Source organism: Canis lupus, chromosome 1 (assembly GCF_048164855.1).
Source record: "Canis lupus baileyi chromosome 1, mCanLup2.hap1, whole genome shotgun sequence".
Classification (NCBI taxonomy): Eukaryota; Metazoa; Chordata; class Mammalia; order Carnivora; family Canidae; genus Canis; species Canis lupus.
In genome coordinates, this window is record NC_132838.1 from 71,546,677 (window position 1) to 71,571,957 (window position 25,281).

The window sequence follows — 25,281 nt, forward strand, 5'->3', positions numbered from 1 at the left end:
TTTTTTTTTTTTTACACTTTTCTTCCCATTTTGTTCACTTCAGTAGCCCCAGTGCTCAAGACAGGGCCTGTTGTGTAGTAGGTACTCATGAAGCACTTGTTGAATGAATGAATGAATGAATGAATGAACAATTACTAAGAGGACACTTTGTGACATAACCAGAGCAAGGAGGGCATGTGTCCTTAGCAAAATGAAGTTAAGCTTTTTATTCCATAACAAATATGGCCAACATCACATTAATTGAAGGAACATGAGTCTCTGGTGCAGGTAAGAAATGAGCATCTACAAGTGAAATCCATCCTCACTGAGGCCAGTGTGTTGGCTTCTGGATGTTTTCAGAGCAAACCAGCTGCAGTGGAAGCTGCTGGTCATTTCCCTGTGCTTGCTCCTTCATCTCCCTCCCAGACCTCAGCCCCCAAGAACATGAAGGCTTGGGCTTTCCTCATCTGAAGGGGTGGATGGGGCAGGAAATGGGGCAGAGAGTGGGGAGCACTCCTTCAGGGGGAGGCCTCAGGGGTAATCCTCACCCATCACACCCCTATGCCCTCAGCTCCTGTGCAGCCTTGGGAAAAAGCCTTCCCCAAAGCAGAACTCTTCAGAAGAGAGCAACTAGAGCTTTCTTCCAGACCTGGGACAGCCCCCATACTCCTGTGTATCTTGGGCACCTCTGTCATCCTTAGAGCCCCATGGCTCTGGGCCTTCTCTCCCCCACCATCCCCCATGCTCCAGGGGCTCATGGCCCGGGATGAACTGATCCCCCACATCCTCAGGCCCTTCTGACATCATCATGGCATTCAGTCTTTGTGTGGTCCAGCTTGCCTCTGAGTGCAGAGCTCCCCACTTGCTGTGGTGGAGGCAGCTTGTTCTCTTACACTCCTGCTCCTCAGGGTTCGAGGTGCAGCTTAGTCGACTCCTCACTCCCCGTTTCTGCTTCTGGAAGGTCTCTATCCCTCTTTCTTCCTTGGCCTTTCCCAGCTCAGTTAATGGTTTCAACATCCACCCAGCTGCCTTGATGAGAAACACTTGGTTTCTCACCTCCTCTCACACTTGATGTTTAATCCAACAGCAGTCCTTCTGGCCCTGCCATGGGAATGTGGCTCACATCTGATCCTGTCCCCCTGTTTCTGTCACCCTTATTCAAGTCACCCTCATCTGTGACCTGACTATTGCTCTTGCTGGTCTCCTGCCCCCCTTTCCCAAATCCATTATCCACAGTGCTCTAAGAGGAGAGAAATTTAAGAACCATAAATCAAATTTAACCCCACTTAAAACCCTCCAGTGGTTTCCATCACACTTAAAATAAAATCCCAAACCAATGGACATCAATTTGCATTGGTTTTGGATTTGGTAAATGTAGGATTTGGTAAATAGGTGACTCAGTTGGATAAATTGGGAGCTGAGGCCCTGATGATTGCTTCCCCAAAGTGGGCACATCTGAAAGCCTAGGTTACAGTTGGAATTATTTTTGCAGTTGTGAGGGTATGTTTAGGGCTATTCTAGCTGCATGAATAAGATCTTGTAAGATGGTGGGAAAGGCTCACATGGAGAAAATCATCCTGTGGCCTGTTATCTGTCATCATCAGACCCATGTGCTCACCAACTAAGGCCATGCAATTTCTCAAAGGCTAAGCCATATTTAAATTTCAAAGTTTAGGCCCCTCATTAGGCCTCCAGTGATACCACTCTGCTTGGGATAGGGGAGGTTGCCTTATTATTGCTCCCCACATGGCCTCCACTGACCATGGGAGATGTGGCCTTGTTACTGCCGAGCAGTGGCAAAAGCCTTGACTCTCTGCTAGGTCTCCTGACACTGCCCTGGCAGGGATTGAGAGGGGCGCCTTGGGTCCTGCAGCTGCAGGTGGAAGTCCAGGCTCCCCACAGGCTCTCCGTTGACACTGAAGGGGTGGGGTATCTTGGGAGGGCCTTATTATTGCCCAGTGGGTTGAAAGCTCTGGCTCCCTGTTTGGCCTTCTTTGGTGCCACCCTGCTGAGGGACTGGGTGCCTTGTTATAGTTTGATGAGGATGGAAGTCTAGGCTATCCAACCTTTGCTGGCAGAAGTATTTGCGGGTCTTAGTTTTTTCTATGGTTTGGCTGGACTAGAATTGTTGTCATCCAGAAGTTTCTGTCTTGATGGGCTGCCCTTTTCCTGGTCCTTTGGCTAGAGAGAGAAGGTCTTTCTTTCAGATTGTTTTTGTCTGTGCCCATTGGTATTTTGGGATTGGCAAGAAGAGTGGATGTCCATCATATATATAGAAGCTTGCTAATGATGGACACTCATTAGCTGCAACTCACTTCCAAAATGATTTTAATCCTTATCTAAATATATTGGAAAAGAAGCATATTCCAGTCTGTAGTCTGTAGGGTGTCTACACAGCAGGGCTCCTGACTTGTGATCATGGCCACATAGTAGGATGCTGACCACAGAAAATTAATTCTGAGAAAAGCAAAACCATAAAAGAAAATATCTGAAGACCTTCCAGGGGTGCTTTAGGAATATCCTGTTGTGGGGCACCTGGGTGGCCCCGTCATTTAAGTGTCCAGCTCTTGGTTTCAGCTCAGATCCTGATCTCAGGGTTGTTTGATGGAGTCACACATCAGGCTTCACGCTGAGGGCGAAGTCTGCTGCAGTTTCTCTCTATCTCTCCTTCTGCCCCTCCCCAGCTCACTGCACTCTCTCAGGAAAGGAAGTTAGAGACATAGGATTGTGCATGGGGCAGGCCAGAAGCTGAGGGGGCTGCAGATGTGAAGAGGTGCTCTCTCTCTCTCTCTCTCAAATAAATAAATCTTATAAAATAAGGAATAAGCTTTTGTGATTCTGGGCAAGCAATGTTCAAAGGAAGACGGCACTGAGTTTAAGTACAGTTCTACAATTTTAGAAGCATTTCTGAAAAAAAATCCCAAACCTGTTATGTGCTGAGGCAGTTGTCCCAGTTGTACCAGCCACATGCACTCAGAACACTCCAATAACACTCCTGTTAGCTATTAAACTTCTTTATCCTCAGGAGAGGGATAGTCCCTCAGCAGAGCAGCCTGTCCGTGGCTGTGGCCCCCCGTTCACCCCGTAAGTTGATATCTCTTTCCTGAGCTGTCAGCTGGCAGTCTTTCCATTGAATCTTCCACTTGGGGAACATCAGTATTTCTTTTCATAGGGTCAGACCGTTGGGTGGTATGAAACCTTTGCTTCATATAATCAATGAGCCTCTTTAGCTTTAATTTTTAAAATCAGTAAAGTGTAAGTCCTAGAGTCAGCCAATTGACTGGGAATATAATACATGTTTTGCCTTACAACTCTGAGGATGAATTCTGGGAGGCTGGTTATTTAAAGACAGATTGCTGGGGTCTTTGGACCTGTCAACACGGAGCTGTTATTTAAAAATAATCTCTTCCGATTGGACTTGAAGGTTTTAATGGACCTTAAATTTTACTTAGGCTATTTGTCCAGATGTGTCTAAAACACTAGGCAAATCTCAGGTTGCAATCATGGCAATTCCAGAATGATGATCCAGGTGCCCACTCAGCAGAAGACTCAGTTGTGATGTTCTCAAGGAGCTTTAGTCTAATTGAAGAGATAAAACCTCAACATGTGAAAATCTGAAACTACAATCAAAGGTTTAAATGATTTGAAACTAGTGGCTGCCTCATGGTTAACTGATCAATGATTTGTATGTATTATGCTTTGCCGGAAGGAGACAACTCTTTGTAGTCTGGAGGGGTTGGAGTTTGAACTGGTTCAGGGAAAAAAGGAAGGTGGAATTTGGAAATGTAGAGTGGCCAGAGGAGTCAGCCTACGTATTGATGAGGCATATTCCCAGCAGGGAAAAAACACGGATGTTGGAACCCACCTGGGACCTTCTCAGGCCCCAAGAAGACTGGTCTAACTTGGACAGAGAGGCAGATAAACTGAGCAAAGGAGAGATTTTCATAGAGTGAAGGAGAGATTTTAGCATAAGTGGGAGCTGGCTCATGCAAGGCTTTGAAAATCAGATTAATAATCATGGATACTCACTCATCCCTGACTAGGTGCTGTGCAATGTTCTAAGCACTGAACATATCTATGCTTTAGTTCTCATATCATTGTCAACATCATTTTGTATCTGAGGAGACTGAGCATGAAGGAAGCTAAGTTGGAGTGTGAGGAGCAGGGTATAAACCCACATCAGCTCTGCTCCATTGCCCCTTTTAGGATTAAGTTGTTTCAGTGGCCCTCTGGGCTGTAGGGCTCCCCTGACAGATGTGGTGGATGGGTTCTCAGTGATGGACAGGGCTACTAACAGTTTTGGTGAATACATACCTTGAAGTGTTATTAATGCCCAGACTTCTGGGACTGCATTTGTATCTTGTTCCTGGGGGACCATTGAAAGGCATTATTCAGCCTCTCAGGTTTCTGAATCTGGGAAGGGTGAGACAAGTTAACCGACTTCCTTCCCATCACTCTGGCAGTAGAGGGCTCTGACCTAGTTGTGTGGCATCTTATACTGAGCCCAAAAGGAGCCCATGTCCTGCCAATGGAGTTGAGAAGTCAGCCAGGGGAATAACATTCATTGTTTCTTTCATTCATTTACTCAACTCGTATTAGCTGAGTGTTGTTCATGTGTCAGGAACTGAGCGGGATGTGAGGAGGCTAGTAGTCTCATACAGGTTCGCCTGAACTAATGACATGATGTTAGATATCTGTGTGATATCAGTAGAATGGAGTGTTGTAACCAGGAATACAACAGGTGGTGAGGAGAGGCTTGAGTTCAGGATGTGTGGGATGAACTTGAAGGACTCGGGAATGGCCAGGTTGAGAACAGGGATAGACATTCCCATAGAAGCAACAGGAAGTGCAAAGGCCCTCAGGGGAGAATGAACCTGGTGAGGTGGAAAAAAGAGAGACCAGTGTGGCTCGCAAGGACAAGTGGGGAAGTGTGACAAGAAACGAAGACTTGGAGAGGTGGGCAGGGTCAGGCCAGCCAGGGCCTGTTTATTGTGTGTGTGATGGGACATCATTAAGGTTTTCAATCTAAAGAATAAGGAAGACTCATTTTGTTGTGTTTCATTCATGTGTTTAGAGGAATCTGAACAAGTTTTGTCAAACTGCTTTTCTGAAGAAGAGCCTGGTACAAGTCACTAGTGACACATACAGAGGGTAATGGTTGGGTGGGAGGTGGGGGTTCTCCGAGGAGGAGCCTTCTAACATGGGACAGGGTGGCCTTCTGCCACTGAGAAGACCAGAAGAACAGGATTCTGAGGGAATATTTCTCAGGAACAGCAGATGCGACCTCTTGTGGTTTTTGGTACATGTGACGTGGGAGGTGGACTCCATGTCCCCAGCCCTTGAGTCTGGGCAGATGGGTGACAGTTTTGGCCACTGGGGTATGGTAGAGTGGGCTGGGCCTCCATAAGCAATGCAGCGGGAACAGGCCCTCCTGGGGTTCACCAGGTCACAGATGCCACATGTGTGACAGTCCCAGGTGAGACTGCCTACGGTCCTTGCCCAGGTATGGAACATGGCAGTGAAGCCATCTGTTATCTGGACACCGGGGAGTGACCTTTGTGGCTCCCTTGTGAGGCATCCCTCAGGGAGAATATCTCCTAAAGAGCATGATCCTTTGGGAGCGCCTGGGCAGCTCCATCAGTTAAGCATCTGACTCTTGATTTCAGCTTAGGTCATGATCTCAGGGTCCTGAGATGGAGCCTCCCTCATTGTGCTCAGTGGGGAGTCTGCATCAGATTCTCTCCCTCTCTCTCCCTCTCTCTCCCTCTTCTTCTGCCCCTCCCCCACTAAAGTGTTCTCTCTTTCTCAAACTAAACAAAATAATAATAACTTGATCCTTTGGTTGACTGGACACCAAGGAAACAGAATCTCCCACTGGTTATCTGGAAACAGAGCATGGTGGAGGTGAGGACTGGCTAGCCAATAAGACTTAAACATGGTAGTTCTACCTGAGGATCTCACCTTGCAAGGACATCTAAGGTGGGAAGTGGGCTGCATTTTAGATGGGCCCAGGTAGGATCTATCTCCAGGTCCCATAGTGTCCCATAGTGTCCCAAATAATAACCACTGTGAGTAGGGAAGGAACAGCAAGTTAAGGGGGTGGTGGTGAGGAGAGCTCTGTAGGCCTGTGCTTCCCCCTTGGGTGGCATCTGGCTACCCTGGGACAGAATGGTCTTTTTACTGCGGACTCCAGTACTACAGAGTTTGGGGTCCCAGGCATCTCTCTGCAGAAGGCCAGGTCCTTCAACCATGGCTGACACGAGGGTCATGACCAGTGCCCCAGAGGGGGACAAGAGACATGCCCTGTCGCCAGCAGCTAGTCAGGAGGCCCCGCATACAAATGTTTCTTAGAATTATCTCCTCAGGGTCTTTCTATAAACACAACAAAATACTAACTCCAGAGCTGTGACAAGACCCCTATTGGATCTGGCATCCATGTCATCTTGATTTTGAAAACTGGTTCCCTTCTGAAACAAAAATATGGGTGGTGCTTCTGGATAAGAAACAGTAAAAATTCATGATCTTTCTTCATAATAAAAGTTCATGAAAAGATAAGGCTTGTGTTGATCCCAGGCGTCTGGGCTGGCAGGATGACCTCTGGTTTGGCTTCTTTCCTGTGTGTCACAAAATGAGTTTATAAATGAGTGCTTAAGAAGACTCCAGAACAAAAGAGAAAGGCCTCTCTGGCAGGATGAGAGTGGGAGCAGAGCTGTCTTGCTCTGGGACAAACATCGTGTGAAGACTCTCGGCAGCCACTCCTAGTGGCAGTGTGACTTGGACTCCCTCCACTGCACTGTGTTTTACAACCGCTTCTTAAATTAGCTGAAGGATCTTATCCTCATTTCTGAAGGCGAGGGGCCTACGGACAAAGGCAGGATGGCCAACCAAAAGTCGGAGGTAAATGGTGTCCACGTGGTTCTTCCCCTGGTCATTCGTCCAGCCCTTCTCGGCCCTGAATTCCATGGTCACAGTAGGTCACGCTACTGTGTCTCTGACAAGAATGAGGCATTGCCAGCAACCAGAGACTAATTATGGCAACTCGGATTTCCACTTTCCAGATTGAATGACCGCACTTTGGTCTTTCTTTTAATCTCCCTTATATGGGGGAGTTTTTATAATTTACTATCAACACTTTGTGGAGCACATTTCAGTTATGCTTATTAAGCTATCCTTTCCACAATATGCACATACATACACCTGGGCACACATTTCTACTAGATTTATCTCAGTTTTCTGTTGTTCCTTGATTCCCAGTTGGAATCACCCATTTAATATTTTTCCAGTTTTATTGAGATCTAACTGACTCAGCTCACGTGTACATGTAAGGTGTGCAGCATAATGGTCTGATTTACATATACTGTGGAGTGAGCACCCAGCATTCATACAGATACAATGAAGAAGCAAAAGCATGAAAAGAAAAAAAATCTTTTTCTTGTGATGGGGACTTGTAGCCTTTCCTCTCTTACTGGCTTCTCCATGTACCACACGGCAGTGTTAGCCGTGGTTGCGATGCTGTGCTCCACATCCCTGGGACTTTCTTCTCCTGACTGGAAGTGTGTGCCTTTTGATCACCTTCATCCAGTTCCCCTCCTCTATCCCCGCCACATATCTGATCCCTTTTTCTATAGTTTGTGTGTGTGTGTGTGTGGTATCATTTATTTAATAGTAAATGACGGGGATCCCTGGGTGGCGCAGTGGTTTAGCGCCTGCCTTTGGCCCAGGGCGCGATCTCAGAGACCCGGGATCGAATCCCACGTCGGGCTCCCGGTGCATGGAGCCTGCTTCTCCCTCTGCCTGTGTCTCTGCCTCTCTCTCTCTCTCTCACTGTGTGCCTATCATAAATAAAATAAAATAAAAATTAAAAAAAAAATAAATAAATAAAATGTTAATTTAAAAAAAAATAGTAAATGTCAATACTATGAGGATTCTATGGAATTAAAAAAAATTGAGACAAATAACACGGTTCTTCATTTCTTGAGTGTCTACTGATCATACCCCTTATGAGGTCACATATTGTTATCACTGTCATGTGGATGTAAGCAGAGCATCTTAAAATAAACAGTTCTAGAAACCAAAAAATCAGAAACATGAGCCAATTGCTAACTGTTCTTATGTCCTGAGACCTTAAATTATTGTTATTCTTTTTTTTTTTTGCTTCATGTCATTCTGCAAATCAGAAAACGGAAGCCCAAAGATGGAAATCTAATTTACAAATGCTCTTCTCCAAGGATTTTCTCTGAGAAAATAATGGATCTTTTCTCCTTCCTATAAAAACTTAGTGAATCAAATTCTTAAAATACACTAGTAACCAAGACTGATGATAATTCACTTAGAACAGTTGTACATGATGTAACACCTACCCCCCAAAATTTCTTTGCATTTTCATGTTTTAATATTCCAGTTTGCCAGCTCATAATTTTGAGAATCCACCCCTATCTCATCTGCCTTTCCATTCCTGAGGCTTGATCACCATGCCACTCCCTTGTGCACAGTTTCCCAGGAACACAGCATTTGATGTATTTTTTTATGAAGCCACCTGGAAGGTCTGTGTGAAGGAGCCCTGGAGAGGGAGCTGCGCGCAGAAAGGTGAGGCTCGCGTGCAGACTGAGCTGGGCTGCCGTTTCATTGATTATTCCTCTTTATTGCCTCTGTGCTTGGCAGTAAAGTCAGGCTCATAAAATCAGAGTACGGTTGCCACATCCGGCTTCCCAGATTTCCATGTCGTGTTGGGCAGCCCCGAGGTTCCTGATTGGTACCACTGCGTGTTTTCAACAGTCTTTGTTAAGGGTTTCAGAGATTGAGAGAGTGTGACTTTTTTTAGAAAGCAGTGGAGGGGACAGGGAGGCTGATAAGGCGATGGCTGACATTTTAGAGGAAGCATACGCCTTATGTGGAAGAAGGGTTCTATTCCTTAAGGCAAAGTTGCCATCTTCTCTTGCACAACGGCAGTGGAGGCCGCAGGGCCTGGGAACCCGCAGCTGGGACCACACAGGGAGAGCCCGGGTGCTGCGGGGTGATCACAGCAAGGCCTGGGGCCGCCTGCCCCCCACCTCCCAGCACACACCAGGGCCTGTGTGGGGTGGCCTCTGGAGCTGTCAGCTCACCAGCAGGTTGTCTGACTTTTGTCTCTACTGGCCGGTCCTTTCTAAGAGGGAAGAGGGAAGACTCAAGGAGGTCTAACCACAATAACAGTGAGTAGAGAAGTTTTCTCTGTTGCTTTTCCCCAGAAGGGCTCCGATTTGAAAGGAAAAAAAAAAAAAACAAACAAACAAGCAAACACTCCCCCTGCCCCTGCAAATATTCTCCAGAAACATGCAATCTAAAAAATATATGTTTTCGTTGTAGGGCCAGGAAAATAGCTAATGGTATTGAGAAGTACCTCTGGATGAATTACATGCACACGATCTCCTGCGGTGTTTATAGCTGACCCGAGAGGCAGGAACTGTGGAACCCTGTGCTGCAGAGAAGAGGATGGGGCTGATCCCAGAGCTCAGGTCCCTGACCCCGTGCGCTGCAGCATTTTTGTCTGTGAACTTGGCCCTTGGCCGAGTGGCAACCGCTGCCTCCAGAGAGGAACTTTCACAGAGCACTGGCTCTTCACCATGAGCTGTGTTGCCCCCTAAGAACCATCTGGCAATGTCTGGAGATGGTTTGTATTGTCATGACTTGCAACTGGCCAGAGATGCTACTAAACATCCTACACTTTGAGCCCCCACGACAAACATCTGGCTATACTTGTCAATAGCGTTGAGGTGAAAAAACCCTGCCGTAGATGCTTCGATTTTGTGGCATGAAAGTTTAATGTGGTTTGCTTTGTTGTGAATACCTAAAGATGGGAGGATGGAAAAGCTTCCTCAAATCCTCACTCACGGCAACATCGGCCCAAGTGCTTGTACACAAAATGCTTCAGGAGCCAAGCCAAACCCACAATACTTTCTCCTTAAAACCTGGACAAGATATGCACACCCAAGGGACTCAGTGTCCTGGACATTTGATGGATGTATTTCCATTATCCTTCTATCATTCTCTTCTCCCTCTTTGTAACAGCTGCTTCTGGATCTCTAGGGGATTCTGGGTGAGCTGATGTCAGCCCAGACCGCAGGGCAGAGTGTTTCATGAAGGAGTGGGTGTGTGATCTAAGCAAGAGGAATGTCTGGATATTTTCTGTGAATACTAAGACAGAAGCTCTCATCCTGAGGGTGGGTGGGAGTGAGGGTCAGAGATTAGGAATAGCGGGATCCCTGGGTGGCGCAGTGGTTTGGCGCCTGCCTTTGGCCCAGGGCGCGATCCTGGAGACCCGGGATCGAATCCCACGTCGGGCTCCTGGTGCATGGAGCCTGCTTCTCCCTCTGCCTGTGTCTCTGCCTCTCTCTCTCTCTCTCTGTGTGACTATCATTAAAAAAAAAAAAAAAAAAAAAGAGGAATAGCTCCGGCCATTTTTCTACTGAGAGCCTGATACCCTACAGCTGGTTGGCACCTGTCATAACCAGGGGCTCACCTCCCCTGGGTTGCAGCCCATCTCTTCCTCCTCCTCTCTAATCCTTGGCTTTGGCACTTCTCTCTACCTGAAACAGCCTCCCAGAGTAGATTTCCTACTCTCATTCTTGGCTCAGCCCCAGGTTCTCTCTTCCTTGAAGTCTACCTTGATTACTCTGAGTTCTTTATCTGCTTATTGACTGTAAGGGCTGAGTTATGTGGTGTATTTTCCATTGTCTACCCAACGAGAGTAAAAGCCCCTGGAAGGCAGGCTCGTGCTCTACATTTCTCTGTATTCTGAGTGTGTGACAGAGGGTCCTGCTTCTCCTTTGAGAGAAAAGGACAGATGGGTGTGGGTGCTCACTGAGTGTGAGCCGTTACGAAGCAGCAGGGTGAGCGATGCAGGACAAGAAGGGGAAAGGGCAGCTTTATCAGCTATTTACTCTGCAGGTTTTCAGAGTTGGAGGGCATCTCCTTCCTTAGAGCTCTGTTGTCCAGTGTGGTGGCTACTGGCCACAGGTGGCTACTGAGCACTTGGAACTTGGCTGGTGCAAACTGACATGAGGTGTGAATGTAAAATACACACTGGATTTTGGAGACGTAGTATGGATGAAATAATGTACAATATATTATTAATGTAGATGACCTCTTGAATTGATATTTTGGATATATTTGGTTTAAGAAAATATATTATTAAAATGAATTTTAGTTTCTTTTTTTTTTTTTAAGGTGGCTACTAGAACCTTTTAAAGTACACCTGTGACTCATTTTATTTCTTTTGGATAGTGCTGGTCTCAGTAGAACCTCTGTAGTGTGGCTTTTGGGTGTTGAATGGGGCTTCCGGCCCACAAAATGCCTCTTGCATGGAACTGTGATGGCTGGGATCCCACCATTAGAGCCTCAATCCTTAAAGCCCTAGAAATTTTAAATCTCCCTGGGGTATTGGGGTATTTTAAACTGCTATCAGTCATTTTCACTAGTACAAATGAGCACCAAGATTTTTTTTTTTTTTTTGGAAAGCAGATTTTGACATGAAGAAGTGGGGTTAGAGGGAGGCAGAGGAGAGCAAGAGAACAGTGAGTAGGTAAGAATGAGAAAAAGGTCGCCACCCAAGTGGGTGAAGAGGGTGCTGAGTGGGGCCATGGTAAAATTGACGCACAAATATTGCCTTCACGGCTTTGTGTCTTTATTCCTTTTGTATTTCTCACAGCACTGTCATGGTGGTCTCATGGAGAGCCCACAATAACTGTACAGACTGTGTGACCAGTAAAAAGATTTGAAAGGATTTCCTTATACAGGACAATTTCTTACCTGGCATGTTTCAACCTTGAGCCTGCCAGGTGAGTAGTTCGTTCTTTCTCTTTTCTTTCCTTCTTTTCCTTTTTCTTTTCTCTTCTTTCCTTTTTCTCTTTCTTTCTCTTTTTCTCTTTCTTTCTTTCTTTCTTTCTTTCTTTCTTTCTTTCTTTCTTTCTTTCTTCTTTCTTTCTTTCTTTCTTTCTTCTTTCTTCTCTCTTTCTTCTTCCTTTCTTTCCCTCTCTTTCTCTCTTTCTTTCTATGATTTATTAGAGAGAGAAAGAGAGAGAGAATGGGGGAAGGGGCAAAGGGCGAGGGAGACAGAGTCTTAAGTAGACGGGAGGCTGGATCCCACGATCGTGCCATCACAACCTGGGCCAAAATCAAGAGTCAGACCTTAATCGACGATGCTCCCAGGAGCCGCTGTCATTTCTTTCTTGGGTAAGGAGTTGTACTGACTGTTTTCCCTCTTAACCTATTTTCATAGCATATGGAAATGGGGTCAGAACCAAGACCTTATTTATAAGTGAGGAAACTGAGGCTCAGAGAGAAAGGAGTGGCTTGCTTTTTAATCATATAGAAACAATAGACCCAAGATAAAAAATTTGGCTTCTATCATTGGACCACCAACCCACATCCATTCTGGTGATCATCAGTTTGTTCTCTATAGCTAACAGTCTATTTATTGGTCTCTCTCTCTCTCTTTTCCTTTTTCCCCCTTTGCTCGTTTGTTGTTTCTTAAATTCTACATATGAATGAAATCATATGGTATTTGTCTTTCTCTGACTGACTGATTTTGCTTAGCATCATATTCTTTAGCTCCATCCATGTCATTGCAAATGGCAAGATTTTATTCTTTTTCATGGCTGAGTAATATTCTATGGTGTGTATGTGTACACATGTTATATATACATCATACACATACATTATATACATACATATATATGTATATTCTCTTTATCCATTTATCAGTTGACGGGCACTTGGGCTGTTTCCATAATCCGGCTGTTGTAGATAATGCTGCTATAAACATCCTGGTGCATGTATCCCTTTAAATTAGTATTTCTATATTCTTTGGGTGAATACCTAGTCATGCAATTGCTGGGTTGTAGGCTAGCTCTATATTTAACTTTTTGAGGAAACTTCACACTTTTCCAGAGTGCTTGCACCAGCCTGCATTCCCACCAACAGTGCAAGAGGGTTTCTTTTTCTTTATGTCCTTGCCAACACCTGTTGTTCTTGTGTTCTTGATTTTAGCCATGAAATGTAAATCTTGCTTTGTATGTGTTTTAAGTTACAAAAATAAATTTCCCCTCAAATTCTTGGGATATTCCCTGATAAGCACTGAGTAATGTATAGAATTGTTGGATATTATACCCCTGAAACTAATATAACACTATATGTTAATTAACTGGAATTTAAAATAAAAATAATAAAATGCTTTGCATAATGCATGGTACATGACAAGTACTCAATAACAACAATAACAAATTTTTGGGCTGCTCTTTATATTGCTAGAATTTCCCAGTGCAGTCAGATCTCAGATGCTCAGGATGCCAGAAGAATGTGGGTGAACAAGAAACTCTGATGGCAGCATTTTTCTGGATAGTCAGCCCTGGAAAGGGTGTGTAATAAAGCACAGTTATCTATAGAACTCTCTCTCTCTAAGATGAAAAAGTAGGACTCTCTTAGCCTTGTTTTAATGATTCTTTTCCCTCTCCTAACTGCCCCTGCTTCCAGCAGGTCCTGAATTTTTTAGTAAAACCCTAGAATTCTATTTTTTTACTTATTCCTCCATAAAACATTGGGATAGCCAGAAGTCTCAGTAGAGTAGTGCTTAAATCACATTTCTCTAACTGCTTTTTGTACCTGGAAGCTGCTCCATGGGTCTGTGTTGACGCATGTGTCCTTATTTGGGATTTGGAAGGCATTATTATCATATCCATTGGACCCTGTGCTCACTCCACTGACTCTGGGAAGCAAGCAAAGGGAGGAAGTGACATGACCAGTGGGCGCAAGAAGAGGCCTGAGGCTGGCCTTGAGTCAGTCCCTAGGCATCTTCACTACCAGGGTGGCAAGTGGCCAGTTCTACTCTCCTTTCAGGTATACCCCTTGTGGTGCTCCTTTCTTATTTTCCCAATAAGGCTTCTGATAACTTCTCTAACCTGATTGTACCTACATAACACTGTGTGTATCTGTGGGTGTGTCTGTATATGTGTATCTGTTTCTGTGTGTCGTTTTCTGTGTGTGTGTGTTTATCTATCTCTATGTGTACGTCTGATTATGTGTGTGGATCCATGTGTATGTCTACACGTGTGTTAGGTGCACACATAACACATACAATGGGCTCACTCATTGCTTTGGAAAGATGATGTCACCACTGTGGAGGCCAGGACTTATGGAGTGGAAGGACACTTCTGGGTGAAGATTCAGGGAACCTGGGTTCTACCTGGTTCCTCCTTTGCCACAGACCTGCTTTGTGCAAATCATAATGGTTGGCTCCAATTTGTTCTCCAATAAAATTCAGAAGTTGGTCAAAATGACCAACTCTTCTGGGGCTCTCATCAGCTGGAAAAACTTAGAAGGGACTCTACAAAGATGGGGGCACTTTGTAGAGAAACCACAAGGAACATGTAGGACCTGAGCCTAGCAACAGAGAGCTGAATTGATGAGGGCAGGGACCTACTGCCAGAAGCTAGAGAGGGCTTATAAGAGGGCCCGCTTGACAGGAGGCTGTAGTTGTGGGGTACAGACTGACTAAAGTGACCCTATAGGGAGAAGGAGTGAATATATGTCAAGCCTCACCTCCTCCCTCCCTCTAGATCCAGCTGGGGCTCCTTGTTATCCAAACTCAACAGGAACCATAAAGGTAGGTAATCTGGTGGTGTTGCCATAGAGCAGCCTCCAGGGCACCCAATGCATTGGAGAAGGTTGAGAATAGACCCAGAGAGGCCAATGGAAGGGCTTCTGCCCCGGTGCCTGCCACGTGCTTACACTAAGTTCACAGTGAGTGAGTGCAAGGTGGCATCAGCTTCCTCACCAGCCTCAGCTCCTGTTTTCTGCTACTGATAGGACTTTAGCCAAAATTTAATTAAACAAACCCTCAGTGTCCTCCCTCTCAAAGCCTCCTATACTCACCCCCTGCTGACGACAGTCCACAGCTAGTCGGCTCCAGAAGTACTGATCCTGCATCTCTTCTCTCATTTCCACCCTCCAGCTCGCCCCCCCACTTGGATTCCCATGGCCTCTTCCTTTTACTGTGGCAAGAGACTCCTAATTAACCTTCTCAGATCTGCTTCCAGAATTGAATTCTAAAACCAGGACTCTCATCTTTTCCTGCTCAAAGTTCGTCATTGTGCCTTCTTGTCTGAGGCTGTACTATAGTCTAATTGTGGCTCCCTCACCTCTCACGATCTGGATGAAACCCCCTTTGCAGTCCCATCCTTGGGTCTCTCTTCATGTCCCTGTGTTCCCACAACAGACGGTGCTGCAACTTTTCCTGTCTCCATGAAGATAATCGTCATTTATGGAGCACCTAATGTGTGCCAGGAGCTGTCCCAGGTACTTAGCTACCACTCTCTCATTACTCTTCACAGACAGGCAGTCAACAGTCCCCTCCTACTACTCAAATATAACAAATTTAACACAAAAATTCAAAGTAAACTCAAAATTCAGAAAGGGAATTCCTGGGTGCTGGAAACAAAGCCAGAGTGGATAGCAGGAGCTAAATCCAGATTCAGAGAGAATTGGAACCAAGAATGTCATGTATGGGTGAAGGCCTTCAGTCCAGGAATAACAAGGGGCTAGAAGTGAGCCCCCTGCACAAAGCCAGGGGTCTCTGAAGACTGTCCATTCCCCAATGGAGAAAAAAATTCTACTCTCAAGTTCAGGGCTGTGGTAAGGAAGGGTTGCTCATTCAAGGCTGAGGAAGAAAGAGAAACTTTTGCTAAAATTTAAACTTCAGGCTGTCCATGTAGTTGGTAGTCTCCATTACTCTTGCAGTGTGGGAATCCTGCGCCCAAAAATTAATATCAAATGCAGGCTAGATCTGCACAGCTGCATTGTGACAGAGCAAAGGCAACAATTCTACTGCAAACTCCTGAAGCTGATCCCTCATGAGGAACTTGCAACTGCAGTAGAAAACAAGCCCTCAGTGAAGTAGTGTGCAGAGGTGACACAGAGATCTCACATTCCAACAGCACAAACAAAGGGTCACTTGGAGCATCCTCCTTAAAGAGGTGACAGAAATAATGACCTCACAGAAGGCAAAAGTGAGATACTATTTTATTTATTTATTTATTTATTTATTTATTTATTTATTTATTTAAAAATTAGTTTCAGACGTAGAATTTAGTGATACATCAGTTTCATGAAGCACCCGATGCTCATCCCATCACATGCCCTCCTTCATGCCCATCCCCCAGGTACCCCGTCCCCCTCCCCCTCCTCTCCAGCAACCTCAGCTTGTTTCCTAGAGTTCAGAGTCTCTTATGGTTTGCTTCTCTCTCAATTTTCATCTTATTTTATTTTTCCTTCCCTGCCCCTGTGCTCATTTGTTTTATTTCTTTTTTAAAAAAGATTTTATTTATTTATTCATGAGAGACACACAGAGAGAGGCAGAGACACAGGCAGAGGGAGAAGCAAGAGGGCTCCCCACAGGGAGCTCAATGTGGGACCTGATCCCAGGACTCCTGGGATCATGCCCTGAGCCAAAGGCAGATGCTCAACCACTGAGTCATCCAGGAGTCCCTCATTTGTTTTACTTCTTAAATTCCATGCATGTATGAAATCATATGGTGTTTGTCTTTCTCTGGCTGACCTACCTTACTTAGCATAATACCCTCTAGTTCTATCCACATATCATGGCAAATGGCAAGATTTCATTCTTTTTGATGGCTGAATAATATTCCAATATATATGCCACATCCTCTTTATCCATTCACAAGATTTTAAGATAATAGAAAATTTTAGAAAAAGAGCCAAATATGAATTCCAGAAAAAAAAGAGATGCAGTATGATATGAAAAACTCAGGACCAGAATTACACGGGAGGCTAGGCACAACTATGAACAGCTGAATTGGTAGACAGATCTGAAGAACTATTTATAACTCACCTTGGTCCTGCAGGCAGGCAATTGTTTCTCCCTGTTAACACAAGAAGACACTGGTGCTTAGAGAGGTAAGAAACCTCCCCAGGAAACCCTGACTTTGAACTCAGGTCTGTGTGACCTGGCAATATGCTGGGGTTGGTTTTACTGGTTTGTGAGGGCCCATTGTATGCATTTCTTCCCAATTCCATGTTCAGTGACAAAATGGTAGCTAGAAATTGACCATAGTAAGCATCCACCACAGAGGCTGGCAAATGCTATAATCAGGGACTTTTTTTTTTGTTCTTAGGATATCTATAGCTAAACAAACACTCACCAGCATACCATGGTCTGACCCACATGCCCACTTTGCATCAGGATTCCTGGCAATCTCCCACAGGGGGCTCACGGGATACATGGAGGGTGCGGTTGGCTGAGTGGGGTTCACGGTACACTGCTGAGCTGGGTGCCCTTTCTGGAGTGAACAGCTGTGACAGAGCTCGAGCTGACTCTTGTTGGTATGTGGGCCTGTGGACCTACTATTAACATCTTCCATGTTTTTTTTTTTTTTTTCAAGAGAAGCTGCAAAATCATCCAGAATTTTATGTGGCATCTCAATTTTAAAATGCTGTTTTTAAAAAAACGTTGCTCAGGCCAAAGAAAGCACATCTGTTGGCTGGATTTGGCCATGGGCTGCAGGTCTGTGATTTTCATGTTTAACCAATAAACTCCATTGCTTGTGTCATTGTTCCTTTCTCTTAATCATCTCTGACTTGTCAAGATCCAGATAACATGACAGTTTCTTCACATCTCATCCCCAATCATTCAGCTGAAGTCATCTTCTAAATACTAAGAAGATAGCTTTGAATATTTTCCCTTAAAGAAAGTACATATGGGTTTAATATTATTTGTGCTTTTTTTTTTTTTTTGTTTTTTCCTCTCTGGTAGCTGTAACTTCCCTGAAGATCAAGATCTATGTCTTGGTCATCTTTGTTTCTCTGGAAATGTTCAGCAAGTCCCTTGTATATAATAGACATTCAATAAATATTAGGTAAATTTTAAAACTGGAAACTCAGTAGATGTTTATTTGAATCATATTTTATGCTTGTATTGAGAATTGTGGCTTGTCTAACTTAGCCAGGAAGACTAAAAGTTTAGATGGGAAATTTCAAAGCCATGTAGATAGCACTGGGGATATTTCTCCTCATTCCTGCTTTTATGAGACAGGCTTAAGGGAAACATTTATTTTCCTATATGTGTTGATATGTGTGAATGGGGGCTCCTGTGCTAATTTCAGTGGTCCAAAGAGGGCTCTTCCCATAGTTGTTGTTGACTGAAATGATAGAATATAGAGCATTTTCCCATTAAAAAAAATTTTTAATCAAAATAAAACTTATTAAAATTAAAAACATAATATTTACTTATATTGGCATTTAAAAGAATGTTTAAATGCCTTTTAAATTAAGGTGTAATGTACTGTAGAGCAAGATTTAAAGGGAAACAAGCACTTGGGTGCAAATCTCAAATTAAAATTTGATAGTTATGGTTTCCCCCCTCATTTTCTTATATTGTTTTGAGCAAAGAATCTTTAGGTCTTTCTCTCACTTTCAGTACTGTAGATTTGGAAAGCTTGCAGCTCTTTGGCATTTAGATTTCCTTTGGTATCTTCAAATGTCCTGAGATAACCTTTCCCTAGCTGCTATCTGCTAATTCCAGAAAATAATTGATTAATTGTGTCTAAATTCCAAGAACTAGTAGGATTCCTTTAATTTTTGTTTTTTAAAGATTTTATTTATTTATTTTTCTGAGAGAGAGAGAGAGACAAAAAGAGAGAGAGACCATGTGAGTGCACAAGTGAGGGGAGGGGCAGAGGGAAAAGCAGACTCCCCACTGAGCAGGAAGCTTTATAGGAGGCTGGATCCCAAGACCCCCGAGATCACGATCCAAGCAGAAGGCAGATGCTTAACCGCCTGAGCCACCCATGCACCCCAATAGGGTTCCTCTTCTTTCATGGGCAGGGTTAGCTGCATAACCCCTGTTTCCTTTCATGGTATTTTTCTAAGCAGGACAAGTTTAGAGCCTTCTGTCCTCAGCTGGTTTCTATATTTGGTCAAAGAGCTTAGAATTAGAAAACTCCAACCTCATCAGTACTTTGTGTTAAAAATAGGTTCAAAACAAACAGTAAAAGGATACTAAATGCAAATACAACATGCTTTCTTCTCACATTAATCATTAACTTTATTATTTGCATATTTGGGGACAAAGGTGGTAAAAAATGAGTATGGGCTAGTCATTTTTTTCAAATTTATTTACAAGTATATTTTAAACAAAAGATCTACCTTGAACCATTGCACAATTCTCCTTTTTTTTTCTTTTCTTAAAAAGATTTTATTTATTTGACAGAGAGAGCACAAGCAGAGGGAGCAGCAGGCAGAGGGAGAGGGAAAGGGAAGCTCCCCATTGAGCTGGGAGCCTGATGATGTGGGGCTTGATCCCAGGACCCTGGATCATGACCTGAGCTGAAGACAGACTCCTAACTGACTGAGCCACCCAGGCGCCCTATACAATTTTTCTTAATTGTAAAAATTTAGTCTGAAAATGGGATAGAAACAATCTGTAGATGCCATTTAAGTTGAATTTTCTTTCTTTTTAAAATATTTTATTTATTCATGAGAGACACACAGAGAGGCAGAGACACAGGTAGAGGGAGAAGCAGGGAGCCCAATGTGGGACTCCATCCTGGGACTGCAGGATCACACTCTGAGCCAAAGGCTTAACACCCAGGCATCCCCTAAGTTGAATTGTCTTGCCATAGTTTAGAGAGATTTCAACTCTGCTAGCCACTCAAGATATCTTATTTCTAAAACTTTGGAGATTCATTTGTATTGTGTATCATCTTGTGAAACGGGTAATGCATGTATTCAACAACCAGGGATTGCTCTGTGGGGACACTGGCTACACAGTGGTAAACATGACAGAAGGGCCTAGGCCCCATCTTGTGCCATCAACACTATGCAGCCATTTAGGAAACGAGCCTACAATTTTGACATTGTTGTTATCACCTTCTGACCTCAATTGCTAAACAGCTTTGTGCTGTAATACATTTGCTTTCAATTGCCAGAAAGAGATGATTGCCATCATGTCCAAGACGTAAGTTATTAAAGTTTGAAAGGAAAAGTTTTCATTATGTTAAGTTCATCCCTAGTATCACTTCATGCCATCAGCCGAAGGCCCTGACTCTACTTTTTACCTGTTATGTGCTGCTGTACCAGGTTGGACTGATCACCTTTGAAACAAACAAATGAACAAACAGGCAAACACTGGACATATGTGGTGGAGGCAAACTTGTCACTCAAATGGGAGTGATTGCCTTTTGTCTTTGCTCTTCTTAAATAAGCATCTCAAACTGGAAGTCTATAGGAGTTTTCTTTCATTGAGGCTGGAATGAATGATTTTGAAACAATACGAGTTAAAGGGGAAAGGGGAGTGTAGTGGTCATTGATGCCATGATTGTCACCCTATAGGTAGGTACCTGCTTATCATTTAGTGGTGTCCTTCAGGACACTCACGGTAGAGCTCCAGGAGGTCATGGGCTCTAAAGGGGGCGTGGTTCAGGGGGCAGCCTTACGTGATCTGGATCCAGTCTTCTCCTTTGATGAGGGAGGGATCTGAGGCTCAGGGAGGCAAAATGAATTCCCAAGGGCACAAAGCTCCCAAGGGCACAAAGCTGGTCATGGTGTAGGATCTTGCCTCTTGGTCTACATAAGACTCATGCTCAAAATAGTCCCATCCCACATTTTATGTCTCTTTATCTTGTTACTCTATTACAGTTATAGTTGTAGAATCTTAACTCTACTAACGTCATGTACTTATTTACCAAAGATAAAGCTTTAGGTTTTCTTCCATGAAGGATGCTTTTTCCCACTCAGCTCATGGCTGGTTTCGAGTTGGTGTATCTACTCAGAAAATACTAACCATATGCTGCTTGAGCTTAACCAAAAGAGGTATTTATAAGCAGTTGATGTTTTGAAGACCAAAGGAAAAGAGAGACCGAAAGTTGCTTGAAGTTAGCATATGTTGCTCCTTACTTTTGCTCTAAGTGAGTTAGTTGATCTAGGGCTTTTAGGCCTCGTGTTTTTGTTCCACTGAGGAAATAGTAGTCACGTGGCTGTAAGCAAGTGGCTAGAGGTAGAACTGCCCAGACCCTGAGAAGGGGAAATTGTTTGTGCCAGATGGGTAATAAGTGAGCAGTTGTCTTATCTGTTAGGTGGATCCACAGGAAATTGTCAACATTACATCACTTTTGACCTACAAAAACGGTGATTTTATACGGAGTACTCCAATAGGGCCTGCCTTTTTCTCCATCCTTCCCTCTTATTTTCCCAAGCCCTTGCAAGTGTTTTTCCCTGGCCTGGTGGTAGGCTCTATTGTTTGAACTACCAAACTTATGCTTATTCTCCTTTCCTTATCATCAAAGACTTTCAGGCTCTGGGTAGAATGTCAAAGATTTGCTCCTCGTAAAGATGGAACCTAGGTTCAAAGGGGACATTCAAACATAGCAATCGACCCCCAAACATTCCTTTATTCAGCATCTGCTTGGAAGATGCTACTTGAAAGAGCTTGGAATAGCAATAGTTCTGTGCTGTTGCCTCACAGGAAGTGGTCTGGCTCAAAGACTGGGGCAATACGCTTAATATTAACATATCTTGAGAGATGAAACTGCTCTCTTCTTGCCTGGGCAGATTGAGATATTATGCTTCTATCTTATCTTCAGAGGAATATTCTGGTCAGATCTCTATCATTCATGAACCTAGATGGGGCACACTGTGTTTCATTAGAAAAGCAGGGTGCCTCCTTGGACTCATCAGGTAACCAGGCCTGTGTGTAATCGATGGCAGTAGGACAACAGTTGGGTGGGCTACTGGCTAAAAAGAGGAAGTTAATTCCATCACAGGCTTGTGAGCCACTAGTTCTTGTATAGCTTTTGGGTAAGTCTCAAAATCTCTGGTAACTGCCTCAGTTCCTTCATCCTTAGAGAACTTGGGAACTTGCCTAAAATCAGAAATGAATGCAAAGTTGGCGATGAAGACTCATAGAAGCCTTGCTGTGGAACTAGTTCTCAGTAGTTGAAATGGAACAAGAGGGTGACAATTCTAAGTACTCAAGGCTAACTAGCTTTGGGAAAGTGGAAGCAGGAAGAATTGGAGGTCATTGGGTGCTGTTGCTCTTCTTTTGGTCATCGAGTAGAGTTGAGTAATACAACCTGGCCCTGAGGACCGATGAATTTTTTCCTAAGTTCCAGAAATGCTGTAGTGCAACCCAAGCACTAAGCCATCTTCACTCTTCACTGGCAGAAGCACAATCTGAGACACTGTCTTTTCATGCAAATAGCACACATATCATTAAGGACCTGGTATGTGCCAAGTCTTATTCAAGGCCCTGGATATCAAATGTAGCCTCCAGATGAGCAGCATCAGTGTCACCCAGAAACTTGTGAGCGACACAAACCCGCAGGCCCCCCTGGAGGCAGAGATTCTGGGAATGAGGCCCAGTGTCCATGTCCTAACAAGCCCTCCAGGTGACTCTGAAGCAACCCTAAAGAAGGAGAATGACTGCTCTAGGCATGGGACATGGACAAGTGAACAACACAGCTGGGCATGGTTTTGGTGGCTTTGTTCCTGTGTGGGAAGGCTCATAAAACGTGCCTGACAAACTGTTGCTTAGAAAAAATTCTTTGTTTGTTAACCAGTGAAAAGGAGGCCACATTGGGGAAACGATGAATTTATGTTTTGATGAAATGTCACCATGTCCTTTGAAGCTAGGCCACATTTAGGAAATTCTGGAATCGTTAAGCCATGAGGTAATGTTGTAATTTTGCTGTGAACAAGTTTATGAGCCTTGATGAAGATTTTTCCTCTTGACTCTAGTTCTTAACTATAGCCTGTAATGGGGTTTTGACACTAGAAAGTAATGCTCCTTGGCATGGATTCAACCTAAAAAACGAGGGCATAGCTGAAAAACCCTTCTATCAGTGCTGCCAAAATGCATGACCTGTTTTGCTTGGGTTTTGTTTTCCTCCTTTCCTTCTTTCTTCCTCTTTTTCCTTTTTCTCTTTCTTTCTTCCTTCCTTTCTCTCTCCCTTCCTTTTTTTAAAATTTTCTTTCCTTTTTTTGCTTTTTAAGATTTATTTATTTATTCATTCAGAGAGAGCGAGAGAGAGGCAGAGACACAGGCAGAGGGAGAAGCAGGCTCCATGCAGGAAGCCCGATGTGGGACTCGATCCCGGGTCTCCCAGGATCACACCCCGGGCTGCAGGCGGCGCTAAGCCGCTACGCCACCAGGGCTGCCCTAATTTTTCTTTCCTTCCTTTCTTTTTGATTTTACATCAAAAATTTAAATCTGATGTCATGTCTCTGTCTTCAGATGCTAATCTACATTTATCCCACATACCTGGAAATAAGGTTGCTTTATAAACATTCATTCAAAGAAAACATGTATCATGGTGAAGGAATCCTTACAGACACTAGTGTTCTACATTCCCACAACCAGTGATGCCTCTGACCGCTCATTTCTGCAGGTAGGACAGCACAGCCTGGAGAGAAGAGCGGCCTAGCCAAGACGGAGTTGGTAAATTGTAGCAGAATTAGAGCCAATATATGAACTCCCAACTTCTGCCCTCCAGCTGCATGCATGCCTATAGATTATACATTGTGACCTGCCATTACCATACCTTCTGCTTAGCCTATTTTCACCGGTGCCCAGGGAGAATTGAGTCTAGAGGCTACTCCAAGGTGGGCTGGGTTTATTGGTGGCCCCATCCCTTTATCTTCTCAGGTACTGCCTTCTTTTCCAACCCTTCTGTGTCCCTATCAAATGTGCTGCTGGAGGAGCCTCTGAAGGTAAGCTCTGAGACATCCATAGTATGGAGGGAAGTTCCAAGGGGTAGAATTCCAAGTGACAATTGTCCAGTGGGGCATTGAGGGTTCCAGGCCATCCTTCTTAGAACAGTGTGGATCTGGTAGACCTTAGAGCCTGAGTTTCCCCTGATGCCTGGGACCTAGGTTTCCACCCCAAGTGATGTTGGCAGCATATATCACACTCATTTCAGGGAATATCACCAGCACTTATTCTAGGAACTCGGAGAGCTATTGCCCTTCTTCAAAACTTTCAAAAAGACTTGACCAAAAGAAAAAATTCTTAATAAATGAGTGGCATATAAATATCAAGTAGGAGATGCTTCATACATTCCAATGTGATTATTTTTGAAAAATAGAATTTACCTGGGTGGATTCCAGAAAGGATTTTTAGTGCAGTGAAGTTACCCTGTATTATACTATGTTGGTGGATACATGTTATTACACATTTGTCCAAACCTATAGGATGTAACACACCCAGAATGAACCTAGTGTCAACTATGGACTTTGGGTGATAATGTTGTGTCAGTGTAGGCTCATGGATTGTAACAAATCCACTGCTGTGGTGTGGATAGTGGGGAAGACTGTGTGTGTGGGGGGGGGGAAGGAGTTATGTGGGAAATGCTGTACTGGCACCATTTTGCTACAAAGCTAACATTGCTCAAAAAGGAAAGTCTATTTTCAAAAAAATACAATTTATCCTTAGAGAATGGAAAAATGGTTGTCAAGGCAAATGTTTTCCCCTTCAATCTGTGTAGCATACATCTCCCTGCTGTTTGGAATTATTAGAGGAATTTGAGTATTAGTTAGATATCGTTTTTAAAAACATAGTTGTTTTAGTGGGTAAAGGACCCAATTAAATAGATAAGGTGAAAGGGCCGGTGAAACTGATCCATTTAGCTATGAGCATGGCCATTCAGCTAAGTCTGGGAAAGCTACAGAAAAATGAAAACAAAAACAAACACCCAACTTTCCCTCATTTTTGGAATAAGAAACACAAAATCAGGTCAGCAATTCCTTATTCAAGACGTTGATGATCTGTCAGAAAGAAAGTAATGATATAGGACATGCTAGAAAAAACCGAAGATAATACAGGGCTTGTTATATTGTATTTCACTTCAGTGGGTTTGAGGTTTCCGAGGTCGCCCGCATTTTCACAGGCCGACACGCGGGCCCGGAACCCTGCTCCGAGCTCCCAGAGGGTCCAGCCCGCGGCCCCATCCCCGTCCCCATCCGCGTCCCCGTCCCCGTCCCCGTCCTCGTCCCCGTCCCCGCCCGCCCAGCGCAGCCCCCCCCCCCCCCCCCCCGGGCCACTGGGAAGTCCATCTGGGTCTTCCAGAAACAGCTTGTTTGTCTTTTCAGTGACATTCTGTTTATTCAGCTCTGTTTTCCCTTCTGTGGGAGAAAGCTTACAATTGTTTTTCTCCCCCGCCCCCCCCCCCTTTTATCTGTGTTTCTGCATCAGCACCGCAGCCGGGAGGACTAGAAACTCCGCAGGAAACATGAAAGGAGACCGAGCTGGGAGGGGAAGGG

The 25,281-nt window shown here is 44.2% G+C and overlaps 1 long non-coding RNA gene across 1 annotated transcript; it reads right to left on the reverse strand.

The window, feature by feature from the left end:
- Window positions 1–13,245: 13,245 nt before the first annotated feature.
- On the reverse strand, window positions 13,246–23,763 carry LOC140619228 (uncharacterized). The gene is made up of 3 exons (XR_012019162.1): window positions 23,565–23,763; window positions 16,862–16,892; window positions 13,246–13,363 (listed from the first exon to the last, which is right to left on the reverse strand). It is a non-coding gene; the product is annotated as an uncharacterized lncRNA (long non-coding RNA).
- Window positions 23,764–25,281: the final 1,518 nt, after the last annotated feature.